Raw genomic sequence first — 26,235 nt, 5'->3', positions numbered from 1 at the left:
AACTCCATAGTGCTCTCTGGGTGTAGGTGAGCTACAACTCCCAAACTCAAGGTCAATGTCCACCAAACCCTTCCAGTATTTTCTACTGGTCATGGGAATTCTGTTTGCCAAGTTTGGTTCAATTCCATCGTTAGTGGAGCTCAGAGTGCTCTTCGATTGTAGGTGAACTATAAATCCCAGCAACTACAACTCCCATTAGTGGCGCAGTGGGTTAAAGCACTGAGCTGCTGAGCTTGTTGATCGAAAGGTCGCAGGTTCGATTCCGGGGAGCGGTGTGAGCTTCTGCTGTCAGCCCTAGCTTCTGCCAACCTAGCAGTTCGAAAACATGCAAATGTGAGTAGATCAATAGGTACTGCTCCGGCGGGAAGGTAACGGCGCTCCATGCAGTCATGCCGGCCACATGACCTTGGAGGTATCTATGGACAACGCTGGCTCTTCAGCTTAGAAATGGAGATGAGCACCACACCCCAGAGTCAGACATGACTGGACTTAATGTCAGGGGACTACCTACCTACAACTCCCAAATGACAAAACCAATCCCTCCCAACCCCACTAGTATTCAAATTCAGGCATATTGGGGATTTGTGAATGAAAATACATCCTGCATATCCGATATTTACACTATGATTCATAACAGTAGCAAAATTACAGTTATGAGGTAGCAATGAAAATAATGTTATGGTTGGGGGTCACCACAGCATGACTGTATTAAGGGGTCCCAGCATTACGAAGGTTGACAAACACTGCTCTAGCCTGGTTTTCCCATTCATTCTGCATCCATTGCAGGCATTGCCTTTTCAGCAAGAGCCGTTGCTTTGTTTTGACTTCCACGGTTGATAGTAAAGAGTCCTGCACTGGGCATCATGTGGTGCATATTTCCAACAGAGAAAACAATTTGCTTTTTGATCGTACCGCTGTTATTTTATCCTCGTGATCTCCTGCCGGCCATCTGCTGTCCCATCAACAAGGGCACTAGGTCAGGCCTCTCCCAGCCTTGAGATTTCAGGGCCAAAAGCTGAGATTTAGGGACTTTGTGATGTCACGGGAGGCAGGGCCCTGGTGCTTTTCCAAGGAGAGACACCGAGTCATGCCATTAAACATCATCTTCTGCATCGGCCACAGTAGCTGGGGCCTAAAAATAAAAAAAACTTTGAAATACAAAAATACATTAAATGAAAAACACCACGAACTAAAACAGATAATATTGTCAAGATAGTTCTCTCGCACAGAGATTCTTCCATCAGGGCCTGGTTTGTTGTTTTTTTGGGGGGGGGGGGTGTCACATTGACTTGAGAAACTGCAAGTCGCTTCTGGTGTGAGAGAGTTGGCCGTCTGCAAGGACATTGCCCTGGGTACGCCTGGATGTTCTACTGTCCTGTGGGAGGCTTCTTTCAGGTTACTGCATGAGAAGCTGGAGCTGACAGACAGGAGCTCACCCTGCTCCTTGACTTGAGATACTGCAAGTCGCTTCTCATGTGAGAGAGTTGGACATTCTGGCCAGGGGACCCCCAGATGTATTACCATACTTGTGGGAGGCTTCTCTCATGTCCCTGCATGAGAAGTTGGAGCTGACAGACAGGAGCACACTCCACTCCTTGGATTCGAAGCACTGACCTTTTGGTCTGCAGTCTGCAAAGACGTTGCCCAGGGGATGTCTTGATGTTTTACTATCCTGTGGGGGGCTTCTCTCAGGTCTCTGCACGAGAAGCTGGAGCTGACAGATGGGAGCTCACCCCACTCCTTGGATTCGAACCACTGACCTTTCGGTCAGCAGTATGCAAAAATGTTGCCCAGGTGATGCCTGGATGTTTTACCATCCTGAGGGAGGCTTCTATCATGTCCCTGCTTGGGAAGCTGGAGCTGACAGACGGGAGCTCATCCCGCTCCTTGGATTCAAACCACCGATCTTTTGGTCAGCAGTCTGCAAGGACGTTGCCCAGGGGATATCTGAATGTTTTACTATCCTGTGGGAGGCTTCTCTCAGGTCTCAGCATGAGAAGGTGGAGCTGACGACAGATGGGAGATCACTCCACTCCTTGGTTTCGAACCATCGACCTTTTGATCAGCAGTCTGCAAGGAAGTTGCCCAGATGATGCCCGGATGTTTTACCATACTGTGTGAGGCTTCACTCAGGTCCCTGCATGAGAAGCTGTAGCTGACAGACAGGAGCTCACCCTGCTCCTTCTATTCAAACCACCGACCTTTTGGTCAGCAGTCTTCAAGGACGTTGCCCAGGTGATGCCTGGATGTTTTACTATCCTGTGGGGGGCTTCTCTCATGTCCCTGTATGAGAAGCTAGGGTTGACAGATGGGAGCTCACCCTGCTCCTCGAATTTCAACCCCCAACCTTTCAATCAGCACATTCCCTGGATAGTTTACCATCCTGTGGGAGGCTTCTTTCAGGTCCCTGCATGAGAAGCTGGAGCTGACAGACCAGAGCTCACTCCACTCCTTGGATATGAACTGCAGACCTTTCAGTCAGCATATTGCTCAGGGGACGCCTGGATAATTTACCATAGGAGGCTTTTCTCATGTCCCTACATGAGAAGCTGGAGCTGACAGACGGGAGCTCACCCTGCTTCTCGGATTCGAACCACCAATCTTTGGATCAGCAGTCCTGCCACAAAGGGAGAGCTCCTTGGATCATGATGTCAAGAGCTGATGTAGGAGAAGGGAAAGCTGATGGAGCTATTTACATATCCGAACGAGGCTGTCCAATGGTGATAAGAGTTATTTACATATTCGAACGAGGCTGTCCAATAGCACGCTAGGGGCGGGGCTGAGTTTTTTTTTTGTAAGAGGGGAAAGCAGTTGACGTCTCAGTCCTGCAATATTAACCAGCAGGGAACCAATAGGAGGCTCGAGTCTGGGAATAGAAGGCGTGGCTGACATAGATATTTTGCATACTGGAGGAGGAGGAGGAGACGCGGGGCTACTGCTGATCCAGAGGCAGAGTGGGCGTGGCTTTATTTGCATATGTAGTTTTCTAGAAAGGCGGGGCATGCGGTTGTGGAATATTAAACAGCAGAGAACCAATAGGAGACTCGAATCCGGAAAAGAGGGGCGTGGCTGGGAGAGATATTTTGCATACTGGAGGAATAGGGGCATGCGGTTGTGGAATATTAAGCACCAGGGAACCAATAGGAGGGTTGAGTCCGGAAAAGGGGGCGTGGCTGGAATAGATATTTTGCATATTGGAGGAATAGGAGACGCGGGGCTGCTTTTGATCCCGAGGCGGAGTGGGCGTGTCCTTATTTGCATATGTAGGTTCTCGGAAGGCGGGGCATGCGGTTGTGGAATATTAAGCAGCAGGGAACCAATAGGAGGCTCGAGTCCGGAAAAGGGGGCGTGGCTAGCATAGATATTTTGCATATTGGAGGAATAGGAGATGCGGGGCTGCTTTTGATCCAGAGGCGGTGTGGGCGTGGCTTGATTTGCATAGGGCGTGGCTAAGGGATATTTTTCCCGGGAGAAAAAAAACCCAAGCGGCATCGAGAGGAGCAGCAGCAGCAGCAGGAGGAGCAGCGAGAGCAGGAGGCGCCTCGCCAGCCAAGACGGGGAGCCCGCGGAAAGCGGTGGTGGAGGGCGAGGCCCCGAGGAAGGGATCCGGGCCTTGGGGGCTCCCAGAGGTGGATGCTGCCCGGCCCAGAAGAGGAGGAGCAGGAGGAGGAGGAAGAGGAGGAAGGGGCGCCCCGCTGGATCCCGGTGAGGAAGGAAAGCCATGCCATTCCTTGATTCAATGCAAGGATGTCTTTTTGGGAAGCAGGAGGAGGAGGAGGGGGAAAGGTCTTCTCTCTGTCTGAGGCCTCTCTTTTGGGGGATCCAACGCAAATGGAAGGGAAGATGGGGAGAGGCCTTTCCTTCCCCCCCTCCCCATCTTCCCTTCCATTTGCCTTTGATCGACCCTTTCTAGGCATCTCCCATAACCCCCCCCCCATTCCTCCCTTCCAAGATCCGCCCGGAAAGGGCTTGGTTTCTTCTGAGGGTGGCTATCCTCACACACACACATACACAACCCAAAACAGACCCTCTCTGCTTGCTTTTCCAGAACCAGCCCCACCCAGAATGCAAGGAATAGGACGGATACTGAGGGGGGCAGTTCAGGGGGGCAGCAAAGAGAGGCATCCTTCTGCTTCCCACAAACAGGCCAAGCTTGGGGGTTTTTTAGGGGTGCAAAGAGAAGTCATGCCCTCTTTACTTTCCCAAGATGTTGAATTGTTTCTGGAGGGAGGGCATGGATAATAATAATAATAATAATAATAATTGCACCCCATTCCTTTCCCCAGAATAATAATAATTGCAACTCCTTACTTTCCACAGAGTAGTAATGGTACCCCCTTACCTTCCTAATAATAATAATAATAATAATAATAATAATAATGGTACCCCTTCCTTTCCCCCTGAATAATAATAATAATAATAATAATAATAATAATACCTTGTCACTTTCAGTAATAATAATAATAATGGTACCCCTTCCTTTTCCCCAGAATAATAATAATAATAATAATACCTTGTCACTTTCACTAATAATAATTGTACCCCCTACTTTCCCTAGCATAATAAGGGTACCCTTTACTTTCCCAATAATAATAATAATAATAATAATAATAATAATACCCTCTTGCTTTTCCCATAATATTAATGGCACCCCCTTATTTTTCACCAGAATAATAATTGTACCCCTTACTTTCCCCATAATAATAATAATAATAATAATAATTGCACCCCCTTACTTTCCCCATAATAATAATAATGGTATCCCCTACCTTACCCCATAATAATAATAATAATAGTAATTGCACCCCCTTACTTTCCTAATAATAATAATAATAATACCCTCTTCCTTTTCCCATAATATTAATGGTACCCCTTACTTTCCCCATAATAATAGTGGTACCCCCTACCTTACCCCATAATAATAATAATAATGCCCCCCCTTATATTCCCCATAATAATAATGGTACCCCTTTCCTTATCCCATAATAATAATAATTGCACCCCCTTACTTTCCCCATAATAATATGAATTACACCCCCTTACTTTCCCAATAACAACAATAATAATAATAATAATGGTACCCCCTTCATTTCTCCACAATAATAATAATCCCACCGCTTTACTTTCTCAATAATAATAACAAAGATAATAATGGAACCCCCTTCCTGGCCCCATAATAATAATAATTGCACCCCCTTCCTTTCCCCACAATAATAATACCACTCCTTTACTTTCCCAATAACAACAACAACAATAATATTAATGGAACCCCTTCCTTGCCCCATAGTAATAATGATTGCACCCCCTTACGTTCCCCCAGAATAATAATGATACCCTTTACTTTCCCCCAGAATAATAACACCTCATCATTTTCACTAATAATAGTGGTACCCCCTTATTTTCCCCAGCATAATAAGGGTACCTCTTTACTTTCCCCATAATAATCATATTTGTACCCTGTCACTTTCCCCATAATAATAATGGTACCCCCTTCCTTTCCTAATAATAATAATAATAATAATATTTATACCCTGCTACTTTTCCCATAATAATAATAGCATCCCTTTACTTTCCCCTTAGTAGTAATGGTACCCCCTTACTTCCCCCAGAATAGCCAAATTTGGGGGGGGGGGAGGCACACCAAATAATGATGCCCACTTATTCTTCCCCACATAAATAAAATCAGGTACTCCCTCTGACTTTTCACAAATTGACCAAACTGGTGTTCAAAGGGGGGGGGGGGGGGGGAGAGAAAGCAAAGAATAATGGGACCCCCTTTACTTTTCAAAGATCAGCTTTCAGATCAAATTTTAATATAAATTTTTGCAATGATTGTGTGCTTTGACTGTGGATGTTCCAGAAGCATTCTCTCCTGGTGTTTCTCCTGCATCTATGGCAGGCGTCCTAGAAGTTGTGAGGTCTGTTGGAAACTAGGAAAATGGGGTTTATATATCTCTTGACTTCTTGAAACAGGTGTGAATGTTTCAATTGGCCACCTTGATTAGCATTTAATGGCCTCGCAGCTTCAAAGCCTAGCTGGTTGCTGCCTGGTTGAATCCTTTGTTGGGAAGTGTTAGCTGGCCCTGATTGATTATTGTCTGAAATTCCCCAGCTTTTTGAGTGTTGCTCTTTATTTAATGTCTAGATTGTAGAGGTTTTTTAAATACTGGTAACCAGATTTTGTTCATTTTCATGGTTTCTTCCTTTCGGTTGCAACTTTTTTGGAGGGGGGCAACAAATAGTGATATCCCTTTACTTTTCTCAGACTGACCACACCGATTTTCTTTAAACAATAAATAGTGGTACCTCCTTACTTTTCCCAAACTAGTAAAACTATTTTAGCGGTGAGAGTCAACCAATAGTTGTATCCCCTTTGTTTTTCCTAGAAGTCACTTTGAGTCTCCTCGTGGAGAGAAAAAATGAGGCATAAATAAATATAATAATAGTATTTTTTAAAAATCATGTCAGAAGTGACTTGAGAAACTGCAAGTCACTTCTGATGTGAGAAAATTGGCTGTCTAGAGAGACGTTGCTCAGGGGATGCCTGGATGTGTTACCATCCTGTGGGAGGCTTCTCTCATGTCCCTGCATGGGAAGCTGGAGCTGACAGACAGGAGCTCATCCCACAGATTCAAACCACCTGACCTTCAGGTCAGCAGTTCAGCCAGCACAAGGGTTTAACCCATTGTGCCACCGTGGCTCCTAATAATAACATAATAATAATAATAATAATAATAATAATAATCGATCAACCAAGCTCCTGGTGCCACAATGGATTAAAACCTTGTGCTGGCAGGATTGAAGACCAACATGGTGGAGGTTCAAATCCAGGAATCCGCTTTCCCGGATTCGAACCTCAACAGCGACAGTGGGGTGAGCTCCGGTCTCAGCTCTAGCTTCCCATGTGGGGACATGAGAGAAGCCTCCCACAAGAGTGGTAAAAACATTCAACATCCGGGCATCCCCTGGGCAAGGTTCTTGCAGACAGCCAATTATCTGACACCAGAAACAACTTGCAGTTTCTCAAGTCGCTCCTGACACGAAAAAAACAAAATTTCCCTCCATATTCAAAGGTGAATAATGCTAAGGAGGCCTCATGGAGAGCATGGATGAGCTTCCTCTGTCAGCTCCAGCTCTCCATGTGGGGACATGAGAGAAGCCTCCCACAAGGATGGTGAAACATCAAAACATTTGGGTGTCCTCTGGGCAACGTCCTTGCAGACAGCTAATTCTCTCACACCAGAAGCGACTTGCAGTTTCTCAAGTGGCTCCTGACATGAAAAAACAAAATTTCCCCCCATATTCAAAGGCAAATAATTCTAAGGAGGCCTCATGGAGACATGAGAGAAGCCTCCCACAAGGATGGTGAAACATCAAAACATTTGGGCGTCCCCTGGACAACGTCCTTGCAGACAGCCAATTCTCTCACACCAGAAGCGACTTGCAGTTTCTCAAGTTGCTCCTGCGAAGAAAAAACAAAAATGCCCCCCACATTCAAAGGTGAATAATGCTAAGGAGGCCTCCTTTTCTTCCTCCCACGTCAGTGTTTTCTCTGGTATTTTTGGAGGCTTCCCCAAGAGCTTGACTGAGTGCCTGGCTTCCGAAGTTTCCTGGCTTGGCAGCCAGAAAGGGAGGAAAAATAAAATAAAATAAAACCCTTTGGAATGATTGGAGCTGCCCAAAACCCAGCCAGGATTGTGATGGATCATCGGGGAGGAGATTGAGCAAGTGAGTGGGAGTTTGGAGCAGAGCTTGGCTCCTCTCCTTGGCAGAGCGTTAAAAGAAAGCGGAGAGGTTTGCAGGGCGAAAATGGGGGGCCTGAATGAGTCCCCCCTAAAGAGTGAGTGCCAGCCAAAGAGGCTGACCCTTCACTGGCATCTCATTTATTTCCTTTTGACTTTTTAAGAGCGTCTTGGGTTGGTGCTGAGCCGCTTCCCCTTGCTCTATTTTGGAGAGAATTGAGTTGATATGTACTTGCTTGTTTGTTCTGTATGTGAAGGACTTATAGTCTAAGGCAGGCCTGGGCAAATTTAATTTGTATTGGTGTCTTGGTTGTGCATATCTTGATATATGGATTTTAATGGTATTGTATTTGTTTGTCTGTGATAAAGACATTGTATTGCTGAAGGCTTTCATGGCCGGAATCACTGGGTTGTTGTAGGTTTTTTTTTTTTTTAGCTATATGGCCATGTTCTAGAGGCATTCTCTCCTGACGTTTTGCCTGCATCTATGGCAAGCATCCTTAAAGATAGTGAGGATGCTTGCCATAGATGCAGGTGAAACGTCAGGAGAGAATGCCTCTAGAACATGGCCATATAGCCCGAAAAAAACTGCAACAACCCAAACACATTATTATTATTATTATTATTATTATTATTATTATTTGAAACACAACAAGATGAGTCCACAGCACTCTGCTGGTTGTTGTATTGGGTCACACGACTTCCCAAGTGTCTAAGACTGTGTGATGTATCGGCGAATAATGTGTGCAGATGCCAGTAAGTTGGCCTTCTACAGCTGGCAGACGGCAATTTTGTCAGTGCCAATTGTGTTTAAGTGCAGGCCAAGGTCTTTAGGCAACGCACCCAGTATGCCAATCACCACTGGGACCACCTTGGCTGGCTTGTGCCAGAGTCTTTGCAGTTTGATCTTTAAATCCTCATATCGTGTCATCTTTTCCCATTGTTTCTCTTCAATCCTGCTGTCACCTGGGATTGCAACATCGGCAATCCATACTTTGTTTTTTAACACGATTGTGAGGTCAGGAGTATAGTGCTCCAAAACTCTGTCATTCTGAATTTGGAAGTCCCAGAGTGTTCATTTTCTGTAACTTTTTCAGGCTTGTGATCCCACCTGTTCTTTGTCGCAGGCAGATGGTATTTGTGGCACAAGTTCCAATAGATAATCTGAGCAACAGTGTTGTGCCTCTGCTTGTAGTCTGTCTGCGCGATCTTCTTGCAGCATCTGAGGATGTGATCTATTGTTTCATCTGCTTCCTTGCAGAGTCTACCTTTGGGATCTGTTGTCAACTTTTCAATTCTGGCTTTGATGGCATTGGTTCGAATGGCTTCTTCTTGGGCTGTCAGAATCAGCTCCCCCCCCCCCTCCTCCTCCTTATTATTATCTTGATTTATCTGTCTTTTAAAAAAGAGATCCAAAGTGGCTAACAGTAAAAGCAATACAATTTATAGATTTATAGACCAGGCATTTATGTATGTATGAGCCCCCTCGTGGTGCAGTAGATTAAACCGCTGAGTTGCTGAACTTGCTGACCGAAAGGTTGGTGGTTCGAATCTGGGGAGCAGGGTGAGCTCTGGCTGTTATCCCCAGCTTCTGCCAATATAGCAGTTTGAAAACATGCAAAAGTGAGTACACCAATAGGTACTGCTTTTGCAGGAAGGTAATGGTACTCCATGCAGCCATGCTGACCACATGACCTTGGAGGTGGCTATGGACATTGTCAGCTCTTCAGCTTAGAAATGGAGATGAGCACCACCTCCAAGCGTCGGACACAACTAGACTTAATGTCAGGGGAAACCTTTACTATAGACCAGGCCTGGGCAAACTTGGGCCCTCCAGGTGTTTTGGACTTCAACTCCCATCATTCCTAACAGCCTCAGGCACCTTCCTTTTCCCCCTCAGCCGCTTAAGCGGAAAAGGAAGGGGCCTGAGGCTGTTAGGAATGGTGGGAGTTGAAGTCCAAAATATCTGGAGGGCCCAAGTTTGCCCATGGCTGATGTAGATGCACTGTAGTCTGGTAGTTGAACCCGTGGATACAGAATCTGTGGATATGGAAGGCTGGCTGTAACAGCAAAATTATATGTATCGCTCCAGTCAATGACGGTCAATTTGTAACACAAATGTATACAAATTAACAAGCAAATTAATAGGTATTGACTAAGTTTGATCCATACATCTAAGGATACATTATATTTCACCATTTATGTGTTTAGTAGCAGTAGAAATAGTGTTACCTTCTGGCAAATCAATGGTCTACCTTGTTTCCTAACCATTTATATACAGCTTAAGTGGGTTGGGGGGGGGGGTCCCTGAGGCTGTTAGGAATGGTGGGAGTTTAAGTCCAAAACACCTGGAGGGCCCAAGTTTGCCCAGGCCTGGTTTAAGCATTAACATTGCACAATGTTTACCCTTCATACCACCTTTGAAACTATGGAATCCTGGAATTTCAAGTTTGTTGGTTCACTACATCTCACTGATGGAGAATTCTAAGTCTTTTGCAAAAAAAAAACCAGATCTCATGATTCCATAGGATGGAACCATGGCAGTAAAATTAGCCTCAGAGTGCTACACAGTGCAGTCCCTTTACCCATGGACTCGGTATCCACGGTTTCACTTATCCACACTCCAAAGAATCTTCCACCCTGGAAGTCTTTGTGGGCTTCTCCAAATTGCCCAGTTTTATTATTTTGTATGCTTCTGCCCCAAACTATAGACAAAATATAGGGTTTGCTAAAATCCAAAGTTTCAAAATAGATAATTTGCAGGTATCCAGAGTTTCAAAATATGGGGTTTGCTACTATCCACAGTTTCAAAATATAGGGTTTGCTAGTATCTACAGTTTCAAAATATAGGGTTTGCTAGTATCCACAGTTCCAAAATATAAGGGTTTGCTAGTATCCACAGTTTCAAAATATAGGGTTTACAAGTATCCACAGTTTCAAAATGTAGGGTTTGCTACTATCCAGAGTTTCAAAATATAGAGTTTGCTAGTATCCAGAGTTTCAAAATATAGGGTTTGCTGGTATCCACAGTTTCAAAATACAGGGTTTGCTAGTGTCCACAGTTTCCAAATATAGGGTTTGCTAGTATCCAGAGTTTCAAAATATAGGGTTTGCTGGTATCCACAGTTTCAAAATATAGAGTTTGCTAGTGTCCACAGTTTCCAAATATAGGGTTTGCTAGTATCCAGAGTTTCAAAATATAGGGTTTGCTAGTATCTACAGTTTCAAAATATAGGGTTTGCTAGTGTCCAGAGTTTCAAAATATGGGGTTTGCTAGTATCCAGAGTTTCAAAATATGGGGTTTGCTAGTATCCAGAGTTTCAAAATATAGAGTTTGCTAGTATCCACAGTTTCAAAATATGGGATTTGCTAGTATCCACAGTTTCAAAATATAGAGTTTGCTAGTATCCACAGTTTCAAAATATGGGGTTTGCTAGTATCCAGAGTTTCAAAATATAGGGTTTGCTAGTATCCACAGTTTCAAAATATAGGGTTTGCTAGTATCCAGAGTTTCAAAATATAGGGTTTGCTAGTATCCACAGTTTCAAAATATAGGGTTTGCTAGTATCCACAGTTTCAAAGTATAGGGTTTGCTAGTATCCACAGTTTCAAAATATAGGGTTTGCTAGTATCCAGAGTTTCAAAATATAGGGTTTGCTAGTATCCACAGTTTCAAAATATAGGGTTTGCTAGTATCCAGAGTTTCAAAATATAGGGTTTGCTAGTCTCCAGAGTTTCGAAATATAGGGTTTGCTAGTATCCACAGTTTCAAAGTATAGGGTTTGCTAGTATCCACAGTTTCAAAATATAGGGTTTGCTAGTATCCACAGTTTCAAAATATAGGGTTTGCTAGTATCCACAGTTTCAAAATACAGGGTTTGCTAGTATCCACAGTTTTAAGATATAGGATTTGCCAGTATCCACAGTTTCAAAATATATGGTTTGCTAGTATCCAGCAGTCTTCCTAGGTCTTCCTGGATCATAAAGCATCATTGAATCCTAAAGCTGGAAGAGATCTTGTGGGCCATCCAACCCAACCCCATTCTGCCAAGAAGCAGGAAATCTATGAGGGTTCGGTGCCTTGGAATGTATCCTGTGTGGATACCTGGGTCATACTGTAACTGTATAATATGCAGTCTTCCTAGTAATTTCAGTATTTTCTGTTCGTCATGGGAGTTCTGTGTGCCAAGTTTGATTAAATTCCATTGTTGGTAGAGTCCAGAATGCTTGTTGATTGTAGGTGAACTATAAATCCCAGCAACTACAACTCCCAAATGACAAAATCAATCCCCCCAACCCCACCAGTAGTCAAATTTGGGTGTACTGGGTATTTGTGTCAAATTTGGTCCAGTCAATTAAAATACATCTGCATATCAGATATTTACATTGTGATTCATAACAGTAGCAAAATTCCAGTTATGAAGTAGTAATGAAAATAATATTATGGTTGGGGGTCACCACAACATTAGGAGCTGTTTTAAGGGGTCGCGGCATTAGTAAGGTTGAGAAACACTGCTCTAAGAAGAGTAACCTCCCCTTGCCAAGTACTCTTTCTTCCTTGGCTGATGTTTGTGGATTCTGGCTGTGTTTCCCCAGGAGTCAATGGAGGAAAAAACGTATTCTGCATGTGCCCAGAGGAACAGTCTCCTTCTTCTCGTACTTCCAAAGCTGTTGTGATTGAAGCGAGAGATTGAGAGAGATTGCATGCGTCTCTGGTCTCCCCGACTCCAGCAGAGCCATTGTTCTGCTCCGGCGTCTGGACTCCGAAGGCCAGCCGAGTTCATGGCTTCCTAGACTTTGGCAGAAACCGACAGGAAGTTGGGAAAGAAACGGCAATTATTAGTGGCCGCTAACAAGGCCCAATTAGCTCTAGAAAGATACAGCTGCTGCGGTGGCGGACTCTCTGCATCCTTTTGCCAAAGAAGCTGCGGAACGACTCCTGAGATATGGAGGGTTTGCTCTGGAGCTTTGTCCAGACATCATAAGGGAATCAGGCTTTGAATATTTTGCTGGAGATTCATTGGTTTGCTTTTGGGGACAGGCAGAAATATTCCAAAGATATCCGGTTTAGTAAAAGGCAACACAACCGGAAGGTTATATCTATCCTGTAGCGTCTTTTCTGCGGAAGGCATTTGCTGTTATTATATTTTGTTTCATCTGGGCTTCAGACTTCTCGGATGCGAGGAGATTGTGTTGCTGGTCTTTCCCTCAGGGCGCAGTGCCTTATTAGCCAGCTCCCTGTCTCTTTGTGCTTATTTATTCCATTTATACTCCGTCTTTTGCCTGTCAAGGGACCCGGGGCCGCTTTGTTGTTGTGTGCCTTCAGGGCATTTCCGACCCACTGTGACCCTATTGCAGGGTTTTCATGGCAGGGTTTGCTCTTGCTTTCCTTTGAGTCTCAGAGAGTGGGGTTTGCCCAAGGTCACCCAATGGGTTTCCATGGCAGAGGAGGGATCCGAACCCTGGTCTCCGGAGTCGGAGTCCAACATTCAAACCATTACAGTGCAGCTAAAAATGTACTATGACTAAAGTCTTGTAGTTTTTAGCATGGTTGTAAATCAGCAGGAGGATGAGCAGGAGGCCACAAGGAGAAATAACAACAATAAGTTACAAAAAATGAACACAATAAACTACTCCGGGACTTCCGAATTCAGAGCACAACTAGGTTCTTGTGGGTTTTTTCGGGCTATATGGCCATGTTCTAGAGGCATTTTTTCCTGACGTTTCAGAGCACAACACTCCTGACCTCACGATTGTGTTAAAAAACAAAGTATGGATCATCTAGTTGTGTTTCAAATAATAATAATAATCATCATCATCATCATCATCATTGCACAGACAGACTATAAGCAGAGACATAACACCATTGCTCAGATAATTCATTGGAACTTGTGTCACAAATACCATCTGCCTTCGACAAAGAACTGGTGGGATCACAAACCTGAAAAAGTTACAGAAAATGAACAAATCAAACTACTCTGGGACTTCCGAATTCAGACTGACAGAGTTTTGGAGCACAATACTCCCGACCTCGTGGTAAAAAACAAAGTTTGGATCATCAATGTTGCAATCCCAGGCGAAAGCAGGATTAAAGAGAAGCAACTGGAAAAGCTGACACAATATGCAAAGAGTCTGGCACAAGCCAGTAAAGGTGGTCTCAGTGGTGATTGGCACACTGGGTGCAGTGCCTAAAGACCTTGGCCTGCACTTAAACACAATCGGCGCTGATAAAATTACAATCTGTCAGCTGCAGAAGGCCACCCTACTCAGATCTGCACGCATTATTCGCCGATACATTGCACAGTCCTAAACACTTGAGAAGTGTCCAACGTGTGATCCAGTCCAACATCCAGCATAGTGATCTTGCTTGCTGTGTACTAATATAGTTGTGTTTCAAATAATAATAATAATAATAATAATTATTATTATTATTATTATTATTATTATTTTGCCCAATGTGCCTGTCTGCTAGACTTTATTATAAGGGATAGTCCCAGGGATATATTATAAGGGATATTTATTATAAGGGATAGTCTTGTTGGTTAGTCCAGTTAGAGCAGGCATGGGCAAACCTGGGCCCTCCAGGTGTTTGGACTTGAGTATTGTGCTCCAAACACTATCTGTCAGAATTCAAAAGTCCCAGAGGAGTTATTATTATTATTATTATTATTATTATTATTATTTATCTCTCCAAAGTGGCTAACAGTAAAAGCAATACAATCTATATATGTATAGACCAGACATTTATGTATGTATACCAGTGGCACAGTGGGTTAAACCGCTGAGTTGCTGAACTTGCTGACCAAAAGGTCGGTGGTTTGAATCCGGGGAGTGTGGCGAGCTCTGGCTGTTATCCCCAGCTTCTGCTAATACAGCAGTTTGAAAACATGCAAATGTGAGTAGATCAATAGGTACTGCTTCTGCAGGTAGGTAAAGGCACTCCATGCAGCCATGCTGGCCACATGACCTTGGAGGTGGCTATGGACAACATCAGCGCTTCAGCTTAGAAATGGATATTGTGTCTGACTCTTGTTGTGTCTGACCTCCAAGAGTCAGACACAACTAGACGTAATGTCAGGGGAAACCTTTACTATAGACCAGGCCTGGGCAAACTTGGGCCCTCCGGGTGTTTTGGACTTCAACTCCCACCATTCCTAATAGCCTCAGGCCCCTTCCTTTTCCCCCTCAGCTGGTTAAGCGGCTGTTGGGGAACGGAAAGGGGCCTGAGGTTGTTAGGAATTATGGGAGTTCAAGTCCAAAATACCTGGAGTGCCCAAATTTGCCCATGTCTGAGCTACAGTAAACCAATTCGGTCAGTTGTTGAAGGGTGAGTCAATAAATAGATATATTGAGTGAATTTAGGACTAAGTGAGGGGACACCAAGAGCCGTATGACCGGGGTATGGGTGTAACTGCTCTACTGCCACCCTCTGCCCTGAAACACAGGATAGTGCCAACCATCCCTCTTAGAAAGGTCTATTTGGACTTTGGCCCCCAAAGTATGCCCTTTCCCTGAAGGTGGGCATCCCGAAATAGAGGGCAGCTTAGATGATGCAGTAACTCAATTCTCTGCTATCATCCCCAGGTCTCTGGGCCTCATCTCACTAGAGAAAAAAATCCACTTAAAATCTGGTTTTTGCCTCCTGCAGAATTCTGGGGTTTGTAGTTTAGGGAGCAGCATTAAACAGCCTCACTAAACTACAAACCCCAGAATTCTGCAGGAGGCACAAACTGGATTTTAAGTGGATTATTTATTTATTTACAGCATTTGTATCCTGCCCATATCAGCCTGAAGGCGACATGCAAATGTGAGTAGATCAATAGGTACTGCTCCAATGGGAAGGTAACAGTGCTCCATGCAGTTATGCTGGCAACATGACCTTGGAGATGTCTATGGATAATGAACTCCACCAAACTCGGCACACAGAACCCCTATGACCAAGAGAAAATACTGGAAGGGTTTGGTGGGCATTGGCCTTGAGTTTTGGAGTTGTAGTTCACCTACATGTAGAGAGCATCATGGACTCAGACAATGATGGATCTGGACCAAACTTGCCACAAATACGCAATATGCCCAAATGTGAACACTGGTGGAGTTTGGGGAAAATAGACCTTGACATTTGGGAGTTGTAGTTGCCGGGATTTATAGCTCAACTGCAATCAAAGAGCATTCTGAACTCCACCAACAATGGAATTGAAACAAACTTGGCACACAGAACTCCCATGACCAAGAGAAAATACTGGAAGGGTTTGGTGGACATTGCTTGAGTATTGGAGTTGTAGTTCACCTATATCCAGAGAGTATCGTGGACTCAAGCAATGATGGATCTGGACCAAACTTGGAACAAATACTCAATATGCCCACTGGTGGAGTTTGGGGAAAATAGACCTTGACATTTGGGAGTTGTAGTTGCTGGGATTTATAGTTCATCTACAATCAACCCCACCAATGATAGAATTGGGCCAAACTTCTCACACAGGCTCTTCAGCTTAGAAATGGAGATGAGCACCAACCCCCAGTTGGACACCACTGGACTTAATGTCAGGGGAAAACCTTTTTACCTACCTATGCTACCTAGTTTCTGCCAACCTAGCAGTTCGAAAACATGCAAATGTGAGTAGATCAATAGGTACCGCTCCGGCGGGAAGGTAACGGCGCTCCATGCAGTCATGCCGGCCACATTACCTTGGAGATGTCTATGGACAACGCCAACTCTTTGGCTTAGAAATGGAGATGAGCACCACACCCCAGAGTCAGACATGACTGGACTTAATGTCAGGGGACAACCTTTACCTTTTACCTATGCTACAATACATGTAAATGTCATTCAAATATATTTCTTGTATGTTAAAAAAAATCTTGTAACCTTACTTTGCGAATCATCCTCGTCGAAACCGCAGTCGCTCCCCTGCTTGGGGAGACAGACGGAGGGATATTTAATCTAAACTATCAGAAGCATTGATAAAACCCAAAGGCAATAGATCTTGACTGATCTTGGAAGCTAAATGGGGTCAGTGCTTAGATGAGAGACTGCTGATGAATACCAGGCGCCGTGGGCTGTGTTTCAGAGGAAGGATCTGACAAAACCATCTCTGAGGATTTCGTTGGAAACCCAATGAAATTCCTGGGGTCAGCAGAAGTTGGCAGGCAGCCGGGAGGCACCTGAGCACAAAGAGAGTGCCTCCCCCCTCCCCCCCCCCCCCCCCCCCCCGGTTGCATTGGCTCAAAGGCCAGTGGACCTGCCCTTCCTTCAGCTTGTTCTAGATCGAGAGAAAGAAACGGCTGACTCTCCAAGTTTCCGTGGGTGGCAGTGACAGCAGGAGCCCTTCTGTTTTTCCCTCTGCTCCCTGCTGATTAAATGTGATATTTGGGGGTGGCGGAGAGAAGAGATGGCCTTTCAGGGAACTCGGAGGAAAGGCTGGATATCCTGCTGGGCAAGGAGGCACGTGGGCCAATTCTGGGCTGTGTGAATCCAATCACGATGCCTCTTTCCCCATCGCAATAAGGTAGGAGGGCATCTGTGATCTGGAACCGGTGACCCAGAAAGTCTGGATTGGTATTCGTAGTACCATTAATACCATTAATAGTCTAATAGTCTAGCTTGCTGTTAATTAATTAATTAATTAATTTTTTATTTTTTAAAATCAATTTTATATACCGCCACTCCCCGAAGGCTCGGAGCGGTTTACAATATACATATGTGATACATTACATATAAAATCAAAGAAAATTTCAATCAGCAAGATTCAAATGCCAGCCTAAATAAATAAGTTTTACAAGCTTTACGAAAAGATAGTAAGTCTCGGAGAGCTCGTGTTTCCGCTGGCAAGGCATTCCACAGGTAAGGAGCCACCACCGTGAAAGCTCTACCCCTAGTAGACATCAGGTGAAAGGTCCTAGAATTGGGAACTTCAAGGAAATTCTGATCATCTGAACGGAGTGATCTCGGAGGTTGGTAGGGGTGAGGCGGTCCCTCAGGTACTCCGGCCCCAGGCCATATAAGGCCTTAAAAGTAAGAATCAGCACTTTGAAGGTAATCTGGTGCTCAATTGGCAACCAGTGCAGTTGCTGCAAGATTGGAGTGATATGACACATCGCTGGAACCCCTGCGAGAAGCTGGGCTGCAGCATTTTGCACTAATTTAAGTTTCCGGATCACCAATAAAGGCAGGGCTATGTAAAGGGCGTTACAGTAGTCCAACCTTGAGATGACCATAGCCTGGATCACTGTGGCCAGATTGTCCCTGGACAGATAGAGAGCAAAGATTCTAGGTGCAAAGATTACTGCAGATGCAGACTGTGGCCAGGAAATCAGAAGACGCTTACTTCTTGGGAGGAGAGCAATGTCCAATCTCGATAAAATAGTAAAGAGTAGAGACATCACACTGGCAACAAAGATCCGCCTAGTCAAAGCCATGGTATTCCCTGTAGTCACCTACGGATGTGAGAGCTGGACCTTAGGGAAGGCTGAACGAAGGAAGATCGATGCTTTTGAGCTGTGGTGCTGGAGGAAAGTTCTGAGAGTGCCTTGGACTACGAGAAGATCCAACCAGTCCATCCTCCAGGAAATAAAGCCCGACTGCTCACTGGAGGGAAGGATACTAGAGACAAAGTTGAAGTACTTTGGCCACATCATGAGGAGACAGCAAAGCCTAGAGAAGACAATTATGCTGGGGAAAGTGGAAGGCAAAAGGAAGAGGGGCCGACCAAGGGCAAGATGGATGGACGGCATCCTTGAAGTGACTGGACTGACCTTGAAGGAGCTGGGGATGGTGACAGCCGACAGGGAGCTCTGGCGTGGGCTGGTCCATGAGGTCACGAAGAGTCGGAGACGACTGAACGAATGAACAACAACAGGATAGAAAGCCAGACGCCTGACACAGATGGAAAAATGCAACTCTGCTCGCAGCACAGGCCTGGGCCTTCATCGTTAGCAGAGGGTCTAAAAGGACTCCCAGACTCTTTACCAAAGATGACGGGCATAATGTCACGCCATCCAGGGTAGGCAACCGGATCACTCCTCTGTCCAGGCGACCCAACCAAAGGATCTCCGTCTTCGCTGGATTCACCCTCAACCTGCTGGCACGCAACCATCAAGTAACGACCTAAAGGCATTGATGGAAATTATCGGGTATGGAATCTGGTCAGCCTTCCATCCTTAGAATGAGTTGAGTGTCATCAACATACTGATAGCACTCAAGCTCAAAGCCTTGCACCAGCTGGGCAAGTGGTTGCATATAGATGTTAAACAACAGGGGGGAAAGTTTATCCCCCTGAGGGACCACACATTCAAGAGGGACCCTCTTAGAGAGTGACCCTTCCTTTTCCACACGTTGGCCCCGCTTTTGAAGGAAAGAAGACAGCCATTTAAGGGCCATCCCCCTAATTCCAGCCATGGCTAGGCGATGAATCAAAAGATCGTAATTGAGCGTATCAAATGCTGCCGTGAGGTCCAACAACACGAGCAGTGCTGATCCTCCTTGATCAATCTAGCAGCGGAGCTGATCTGTAATGGAGACCAACACAGTCTCCGTCCCATGCCCCTTGCAGAAGCCGGATTAATTGCTGTTAATTAATAGTCTAGCTTACTGTTGACCTATGCAGCCTGAAAGACAGTTGCATCTGTCAGTAGGAAATTTAGGTACCGCTTTACGCGGGGAGGCAAATTTTACTAATTTACAATGCCATAAAACCTTCCAGCAGCATGCAGAAGAATGAGGAAGTACTCCATCAAAGGACCCAGTGTTAAGCGACAGCTCCCCCGGTGGCTCCCCCGAGCATATCCACATGAAGTCGGAAAAAGCTGGAATGTTAAATTGCCTCTATGTCTGTCTATATATGTTGTATATCTAAATGGGATTGAATGTTTGCCGTGTGTGTGTGTGTGTGTGTGTGTGTGTGTGTGTATATATATATATATATATATATATATATATATGCATGGTAATCTCCCCTGAGTCCCTTGCAGGGTGAGAAGAGCAGAATATAAACACTGTAAACAAACAAACAAATAAACATTCAGTATTACTACTGAATACCAACATGGCAGTGCTCTGGATCACTCTCTGGTTCTCCGCCGCTTCCTCCCCCAATATGATGCTGATAATGGTCCACATCCGGGAAGGTGAACATGCGCAGATCACTGTCTCTCCAGTAGATCCCTCTTAGGGATTAATAATGGCCAGGAATTGCTTCGCAGCCTCTTTTCCCCACTCTCTCTTCCACTTTCTCTTGCAAAGCTAAACGATAGGGAGGGAGGGAGGAAGGATGAAGGCAGATAAAAAGCTGTTAAGGTAATGGTCAAGTCTGAGAAGTGATGTCAGATACAGGGAGGCAGATCTCTTTGGGATTCGTTTACCCTGGGTTTATGGTGCCAAATCCATAGAAAGGGGATAAGATCCTTTCACTGTGTTGTCGAAGGCTTTAATGGCTGGAATCACTGGGTTGCTGTGAGTTTTCCAGGCTGTATGGCCATGTTCCAGAAGCATTCTCTCCTGACATTTCTTCCACATCTATGGCAGGCATCCTCAGAGGGGTCTGTTGGAAACTAGACAAGGGAGGTTTATATATCTGTTTATATATCCTTCCACTGGGTTGTTGTAGGTTTTACGGGCTGTATGGCCATGCTCTAGAAGCATTCTCTCCTGATGTTTCGCCTGCATCTATGGCAGGCAACCTCAGAGGTTGTGAGGTCTGTTGGAAACTAGAAAAATTGAGTTTACATATCCGTGGAAAGTCCAGAGTGGGAGAAAGAACTCTTTTCTGTTGGAGCTAAGTGTGAATGTTTCAGTTGATTAGCATTTGATGGCCTGGTACTTTTTAGGTGTGGCTTCTTACTGCCTGGGGAATCCTTTGTTGAGAGTTGATTAGCTGCTCCTGTTAGCTGTTTCTTGTCTGGAGTTCCCCTGTGTTTGAGTTTTGTTCTTTATTTACTGTTATGATTTTAGAGTTTTTTTTTAATACTGGTAACCAGATTTTGTTCATTTTCATTATTTCCTCCTTTCTGTTGAAATTGTCCACATGCTTGCGGATTTCAATGGCTTCTCTGTGTAGTCTGATATGATGGTTGTTAGAGTGGTCCAGCATTTCTGTGTTCTCAAATAATATGCTGTGTCCAGGCTGGTTGATCAGGTGCTCTGCTATGGCTGACTTATCTGGTTGAAGTAGTCTGCAGTGCCTTTCATGTCCCTTGATTCGTGTTTGGGCAACACTGCGCTTGGTGGTCCCTCTGTAGACTTGTCCACAGCTTCATGGTATACAGTAGACTCCAGCAGAAGTGAGAGGATCCCTCTTGTCCTTTGCTGAACGTAGCATTTGTTGGACTTTCTTAGTGAGTTTGTAGGTTGTGTTTCCTCATCAGCTTCCCTATGCGGTCAGTGGTTTCCTTTATATATGACAAGAACACTTTTCCTCTGGGTGGATCTTCATCTTGACTCTCATGGCTTGTTTTCGGTCTTGCAGCTCTTCTGATGTCTGTGATGGAGTCTCCATTGCCTGTAAAGCCTAGCTTAGATAGTTCAGTTCATCTTGGAGGAGGTGGGGTTCGCAGGTTCTTTTTGCACTGTCTGCCAGGGCTTTAATTGTGCTTTTTTTTTTTTAACTTGGGTTGGAGTTTTTATGTATTCTTCCACTGTTTGCTCTGTTTAGGATGGTGCTTTATTTGTGGGATGGTGACAAAGTGGTCCTAACTTCCCTTACCTTTTCTGTTTCCTCCCAGCAAGGGATGAAAATTCTTGACTATTTTATTTCCATGTGCCAGGATGTTTCCCGTGCAGCCAGAAAACCGGTTAGCAGCAGCATCTTGACGTCTTTAAGCAAGGGGTGGGTGGAGAAAGCCACAGTGTGCCCGGATGCTTTCTTTTTTTTCAAGGCAGAATTGGAGGACAGCTTGAAGACGGAACAGTGGCCAGCTCGTGAGCAATGAAAGCTCTAAAGCAGCGTTACTCAACCTTTGGGACCTCTTGGGGAGTCACGAGGGGGTGTTAGAGGGGTCGCCAAAGACCAGAGCCGTAGCCAGGATTCTGATTGGGAGGGGCGGGCTGAGTTTGATTCGGGGGGGGGGGGGGGATAAGTCTGAGTGAAAGAGGGTCTACCCTAGCAAACCTTTTGTATTGTTACCCCAATACCCCCATGCATATGGGATATATTGAGTATGGTGATCAGATCATGATATGAATAAACATAACAGTTTAAATAATGCACCAGTAAGGCCTTCTCGCAGACCACCATGAGAATTTGGGGGGGGGGGGGTGTGAAGCCCTTCAAGCTCCTCCCCCCCCCCAGATACATGCCTGCCAAAGACCACCAGAAAACACAGTATTTTCTGTTGGTCATGGGGATTCTTTGTGGGAACTTTGGCCCAGTTCTATCATTGGTGCGGTTCAGAATGCTCTTTGATTGTAGATGAACTATAAATCCCAGCTACTACAACTCCCAAATGTCAAGGTCTATTTTCCCCAAAGTCCACCGGTGTTTACATTTTAGGCATATTGAGTATTTGTGCCAAGTTTGGTCCAGATCCATCATTGTTTTAGTCCACAATGCTCTCTGGATATAGGTGAACTACAACTCCAAAACTCGAAGGTCAATGCCCACCAGACCCTTCCAGTATTTTTTGTTGGTTATGGGAGTTCTGTGTGCCCTGTTGGGTTCGATTCCATCATTGGTGGAATTCAGAATGCTCTTTGATTGTAGGTGAACTATAAATCCTAGCAACTACAACTCGCAAATGACAAAATCAACCCCCCCAACCCCACCAGTATTCAAATTTGGGCGTATTGGGTCTTTGTGGCAAATATGGTCCAGTGAATGACAATACATCCTACATATCAGATATTTACTTTATGATTCACAACAGTAGCAGAATTACAGTTATGAAGTAGGAACTGAAATAATGTTATGGTTGGGGGTCACCACAACACGAGGAACTGTGTATTAAGGGGTCACAGCATTAGGAAGATTGAGAACCACTGCTCTAAAGAAAGGTTGGAAAGTGTGTTGTTTGTGGGCTTCATGTACCTCCAAGATCCATGTTTGTGTTCCTCAGGCCTTTCAAGAGAAATCTCTCCACCACTGATGGAGGAAAAAAAAACCCTCAAGGTTATGTGGAGCTCCCAAAGCTGCCCATAGATTCAGTGGTTTGACTCCAAGAAACCCAAAAATCAGCTGGAAAGAAGAGACGTAAATCTGGTCTCAGTTCCTTTAGAACTGGAGGATCCAATGTTGCCTGGCGAGCATCATGTGGAATGGTCCCTAACTCTATTCTAAAGTAAGCACATGGGCATCATCAACCCTGGAGAGCTTTCACAAGTCATCCTGCTATAAAATCAAGTAATTGGAAGAGACCTTGTAGGCCATCCAGTCCAACCCCCTGCCAAGAAGTAGGAAAATTGCCTTCAAAACACCCCCGACAGATTGCCATCCAGCCTTTGTTTCAATGCCTCCAAAGAAGGAGCCTCCACCACACTCTGGGACAGAGAGTTCCACTTCTGAACAGCTCTCACAGTTAAAAAGTTCTTCCTAATGTTCAGATGGAATCTCCTTTCTTGTAGTTTGAAGCCATTGTTCCACCTCCTAGTCTCCAGGGTAGCAGAAAACAAGCTTGCTCCCTCCTCCCTATGACTTCCCCTCACATATTGATCATGTCTCCTCTCAGCCTTCTCTTCTGCAGGCTAAACATGCCCAGCTCTTTAAGCCGCTCCTCATAGGGCTTGTTCTCCCTTGATCATTTGAGTCACCCTCCTCTGGACACATTCCCGAAGGGAGTCAACATCTCCCTTCAACTGCAGTGCCCAAAATTGGACACAGTATTCCAGGTGTGGTTTGACCAAGGCAGAATAGCAGGATAGCATGACTAATGAAATGCAAAGATACAGAATGGGGAACGCCTGGCTCGAGAGCAGTACGTGTGAAAAAGATCTTGGGGTCCTTGTGGACAACAAGTTAAACGTGAGCCAACAATGTGATGAGACGGCAAAAAAGCCAATGGGATTTTGGCCTGCATCAAGAGGAATATAGTGTCTAGATTTAGGGAAGTCATTCTCCCCCTCTATTCTGCCTTGGTTAGACCACACCTGGAATATTGTGTCCAGTTCTGGGCACCACAATTGAAGAGGGATATTGACAAGCTGGAATGTGTCCAGAAGAGGGCGACTAAAATGATCAAGGGTCTGGAGAACAAGCCCTATGAGGAGCGGCTTAAAGAGCTGGGTATGTTTAGTCTGAAGAAGAGAAGATTGAGAGGAGACATGATGAGGGCCCATGTATAAATATATGAGAGGAAGTCATAGGGAGGAGGGAGACTAGGACACAGAACAATGGCTTCAAACTATAAGAAAGGAGATTCCATCTGAACATTAGGAAGAACTTCCTGACTGTGAGAGCCGTTCAGCACTGGAACTCTGCCCTGGAGTGTGGTGGAGACTTCTTCTTTGAAGGCTTTTTAAACGGGCTGGATGGCCATCTGTTGGGGGTGCTTTGAATGCAACTTTCCTGTTTCTTGGTAGGGGGTTGGACTGGATGACCCATGAGGTCTCTTCCAACTCTTCGATTCTTCTAATTCTATACTCTATTTATGCATTTTGGGGCTCCTTGGGGGTTCATATGGGGAGGTATACAAGGCTGATGCTGCCTGGTGGCTTCCACGTAGATGGGGTCAGTGAATTCCCCTCTGGAATTTAGTCCAGACTTTGAAGAAAGAGGTCCAAGGTGCAGCGCATATTTGGGCGAATGTCAGTATTTGGAAACCTGGCACCAGTGGCAGATGACTCCGGTCTCTTGAGGCCAAGATAGAAGATCTCTCCGCCATCCCCATTAGGTGTTTCCTTTTTGTACTTTCCATTGTGCCTCTTTGCCCTGGCTGGGGGGTGGGGGTGGTGGGGCCCCCTTTCTACTGTCTTCCTTTGAGAGACGAGACCCTCCCCCCCACTCCATAGCCTTGTCTGGGAATGGCTCCCATCTGCTAAGCCAGACCCCGGCGGTCCCTGTGTGCCAGCCGAGGGCGGGTTGGAGGGGGCTTTCACTCTGGCGGCAGCTAAGGAAACAATTCCCTTTTGGCCAAATGTTTGCCCAGTACAGCTGGTGTGCTTTAGTGTGTGTGTGTATATATTAGTAAAAGGGAGGGGGGTCAACTCACACACAGGTGTTGGGGGCTTTTCCCCCAATGCAAACCATTCAGGGGCAGCTGTCACCCCCAATGGAAGGTGGTTGGGTGGGGGAGCGGCGGCCCCACATTCCCCTCTTTTGTTCCCAGCAGCTGTTGCAAGGGAAAGTTTGACTTTTCTTAAAAGGCTGCCGGGAAGCCAGACCTTTGGGTTGCCTAAGAAATCTCGAGGTCTCCATTCCTTCTCCCCCACCCCCACATCTTTAAGCAAATGCCACCCCTCCGCCCCCTCTTTTGTGCGCTCCCCTTAATACAACAAGAGGGGTCAGAGTCATTTGGGGCTGGTTCCGGGTGGGACGAAACTTGTCCCGGCGTCTGGAGTGCCTTTTGTGTGCCTCTCCGCAGCATCAGTGGCCGCCGCTTTGGGGGGTTGGGGGTTGGGGGCTTGGGGGGAGGCAGCTTGGCTTTGTGGCTATTGTGCAGGGCACACGCTGTACACAAAAGCGAGCCCCAGGTTGTTGTCTGCACTCTGGCTATTTTCAGGGAAGCAGATGTAATGACCTGGGCCATCTGTGAGGAGAAAGGGGAGGAGGGGGGAAGAGGAGGCAGGTGTGGGGCGTGCTGTGGGGCGAGACGTCATCGGCCTGTCTGCTTGCACACAGACACGCCAAGCGCCCTCCCGACCCCCAGAGTTGGACCCACTTTTGTGCCTTTGAAAAGCAATAAGAGCTTTAAGTATATAAAAAATAGGTTGCTGCAAGTTTTTTGGGCTGTCAGGCCATGTTCCAGAAGCATTCTCTTCTGACGTTTCGCCAGGCATCCTCCGATTGTGAGGTCTGTTGGAAACTAGGAAAATGGGGTTTATATATCTGTGGAATGTCCAGGGTCGGAGAAAGCACTCTTGTCTGTTAGAGGAAGGTGTGAATGTAGCAATTGGCCACCTTGATTAGCATTTAATGGCCTAGCAATGTTCAAGGTCTGGCATCTTACTGCCTGGGGGAATCCTTTGTTGAGAATTGGCAGTAAGAAGGATGCACATGCACACACACACATACACACAGGTTTATTGCCTGCCCTGGGCGCACTGGGCCCATAACCAGTTTTCAAGGTTACTGCCTGGGGGAATCCTTTGTTGAGATTAGGCAGTAAGAAGGATGCACATGCACACACATACACACACACACACACACATACACACACACACAGGTTGACTGCCTGCCCTGGGCGCACTGGGCCCATAACCAATTTTCAAGGTTACTGCCTGGGGGAATCCTTTGTTGAGATTAGGCAGTAAGAAGGATGCACATGCACACACATACACAAACACACACACACATACACACACAGGTTGACTGCCTGCCCTGGGCGCACTGGGCCCATAACCAGTTTTCAA

At 45.6% G+C, this 26,235-nt stretch overlaps 1 protein-coding gene across 1 annotated transcript in view; it reads left to right on the top strand.

Moving 5' to 3' along the window:
• The first annotated feature begins 3,463 nt into the window (after positions 1-3,463).
• The window catches only part of LOC137095192 (numb-like protein), a 53,895-nt gene continuing 31,123 nt past the window's right edge, over positions 3,464-26,235 (top strand). Inside the window, exon 1 of the mRNA XM_067461569.1 lies at positions 3,464-3,705. The gene's annotated coding sequence lies outside the window, so the exon portion shown is untranslated. The remainder of the gene's footprint in view (positions 3,706-26,235) is intronic.

This window comes from Anolis sagrei, chromosome Y (assembly GCF_037176765.1).
Source record: "Anolis sagrei isolate rAnoSag1 chromosome Y, rAnoSag1.mat, whole genome shotgun sequence".
Taxonomy (NCBI): domain Eukaryota; kingdom Metazoa; phylum Chordata; class Lepidosauria; order Squamata; family Dactyloidae; genus Anolis; species Anolis sagrei.
This window is presented reverse-complemented; position numbering and strand designations above follow the sequence as displayed.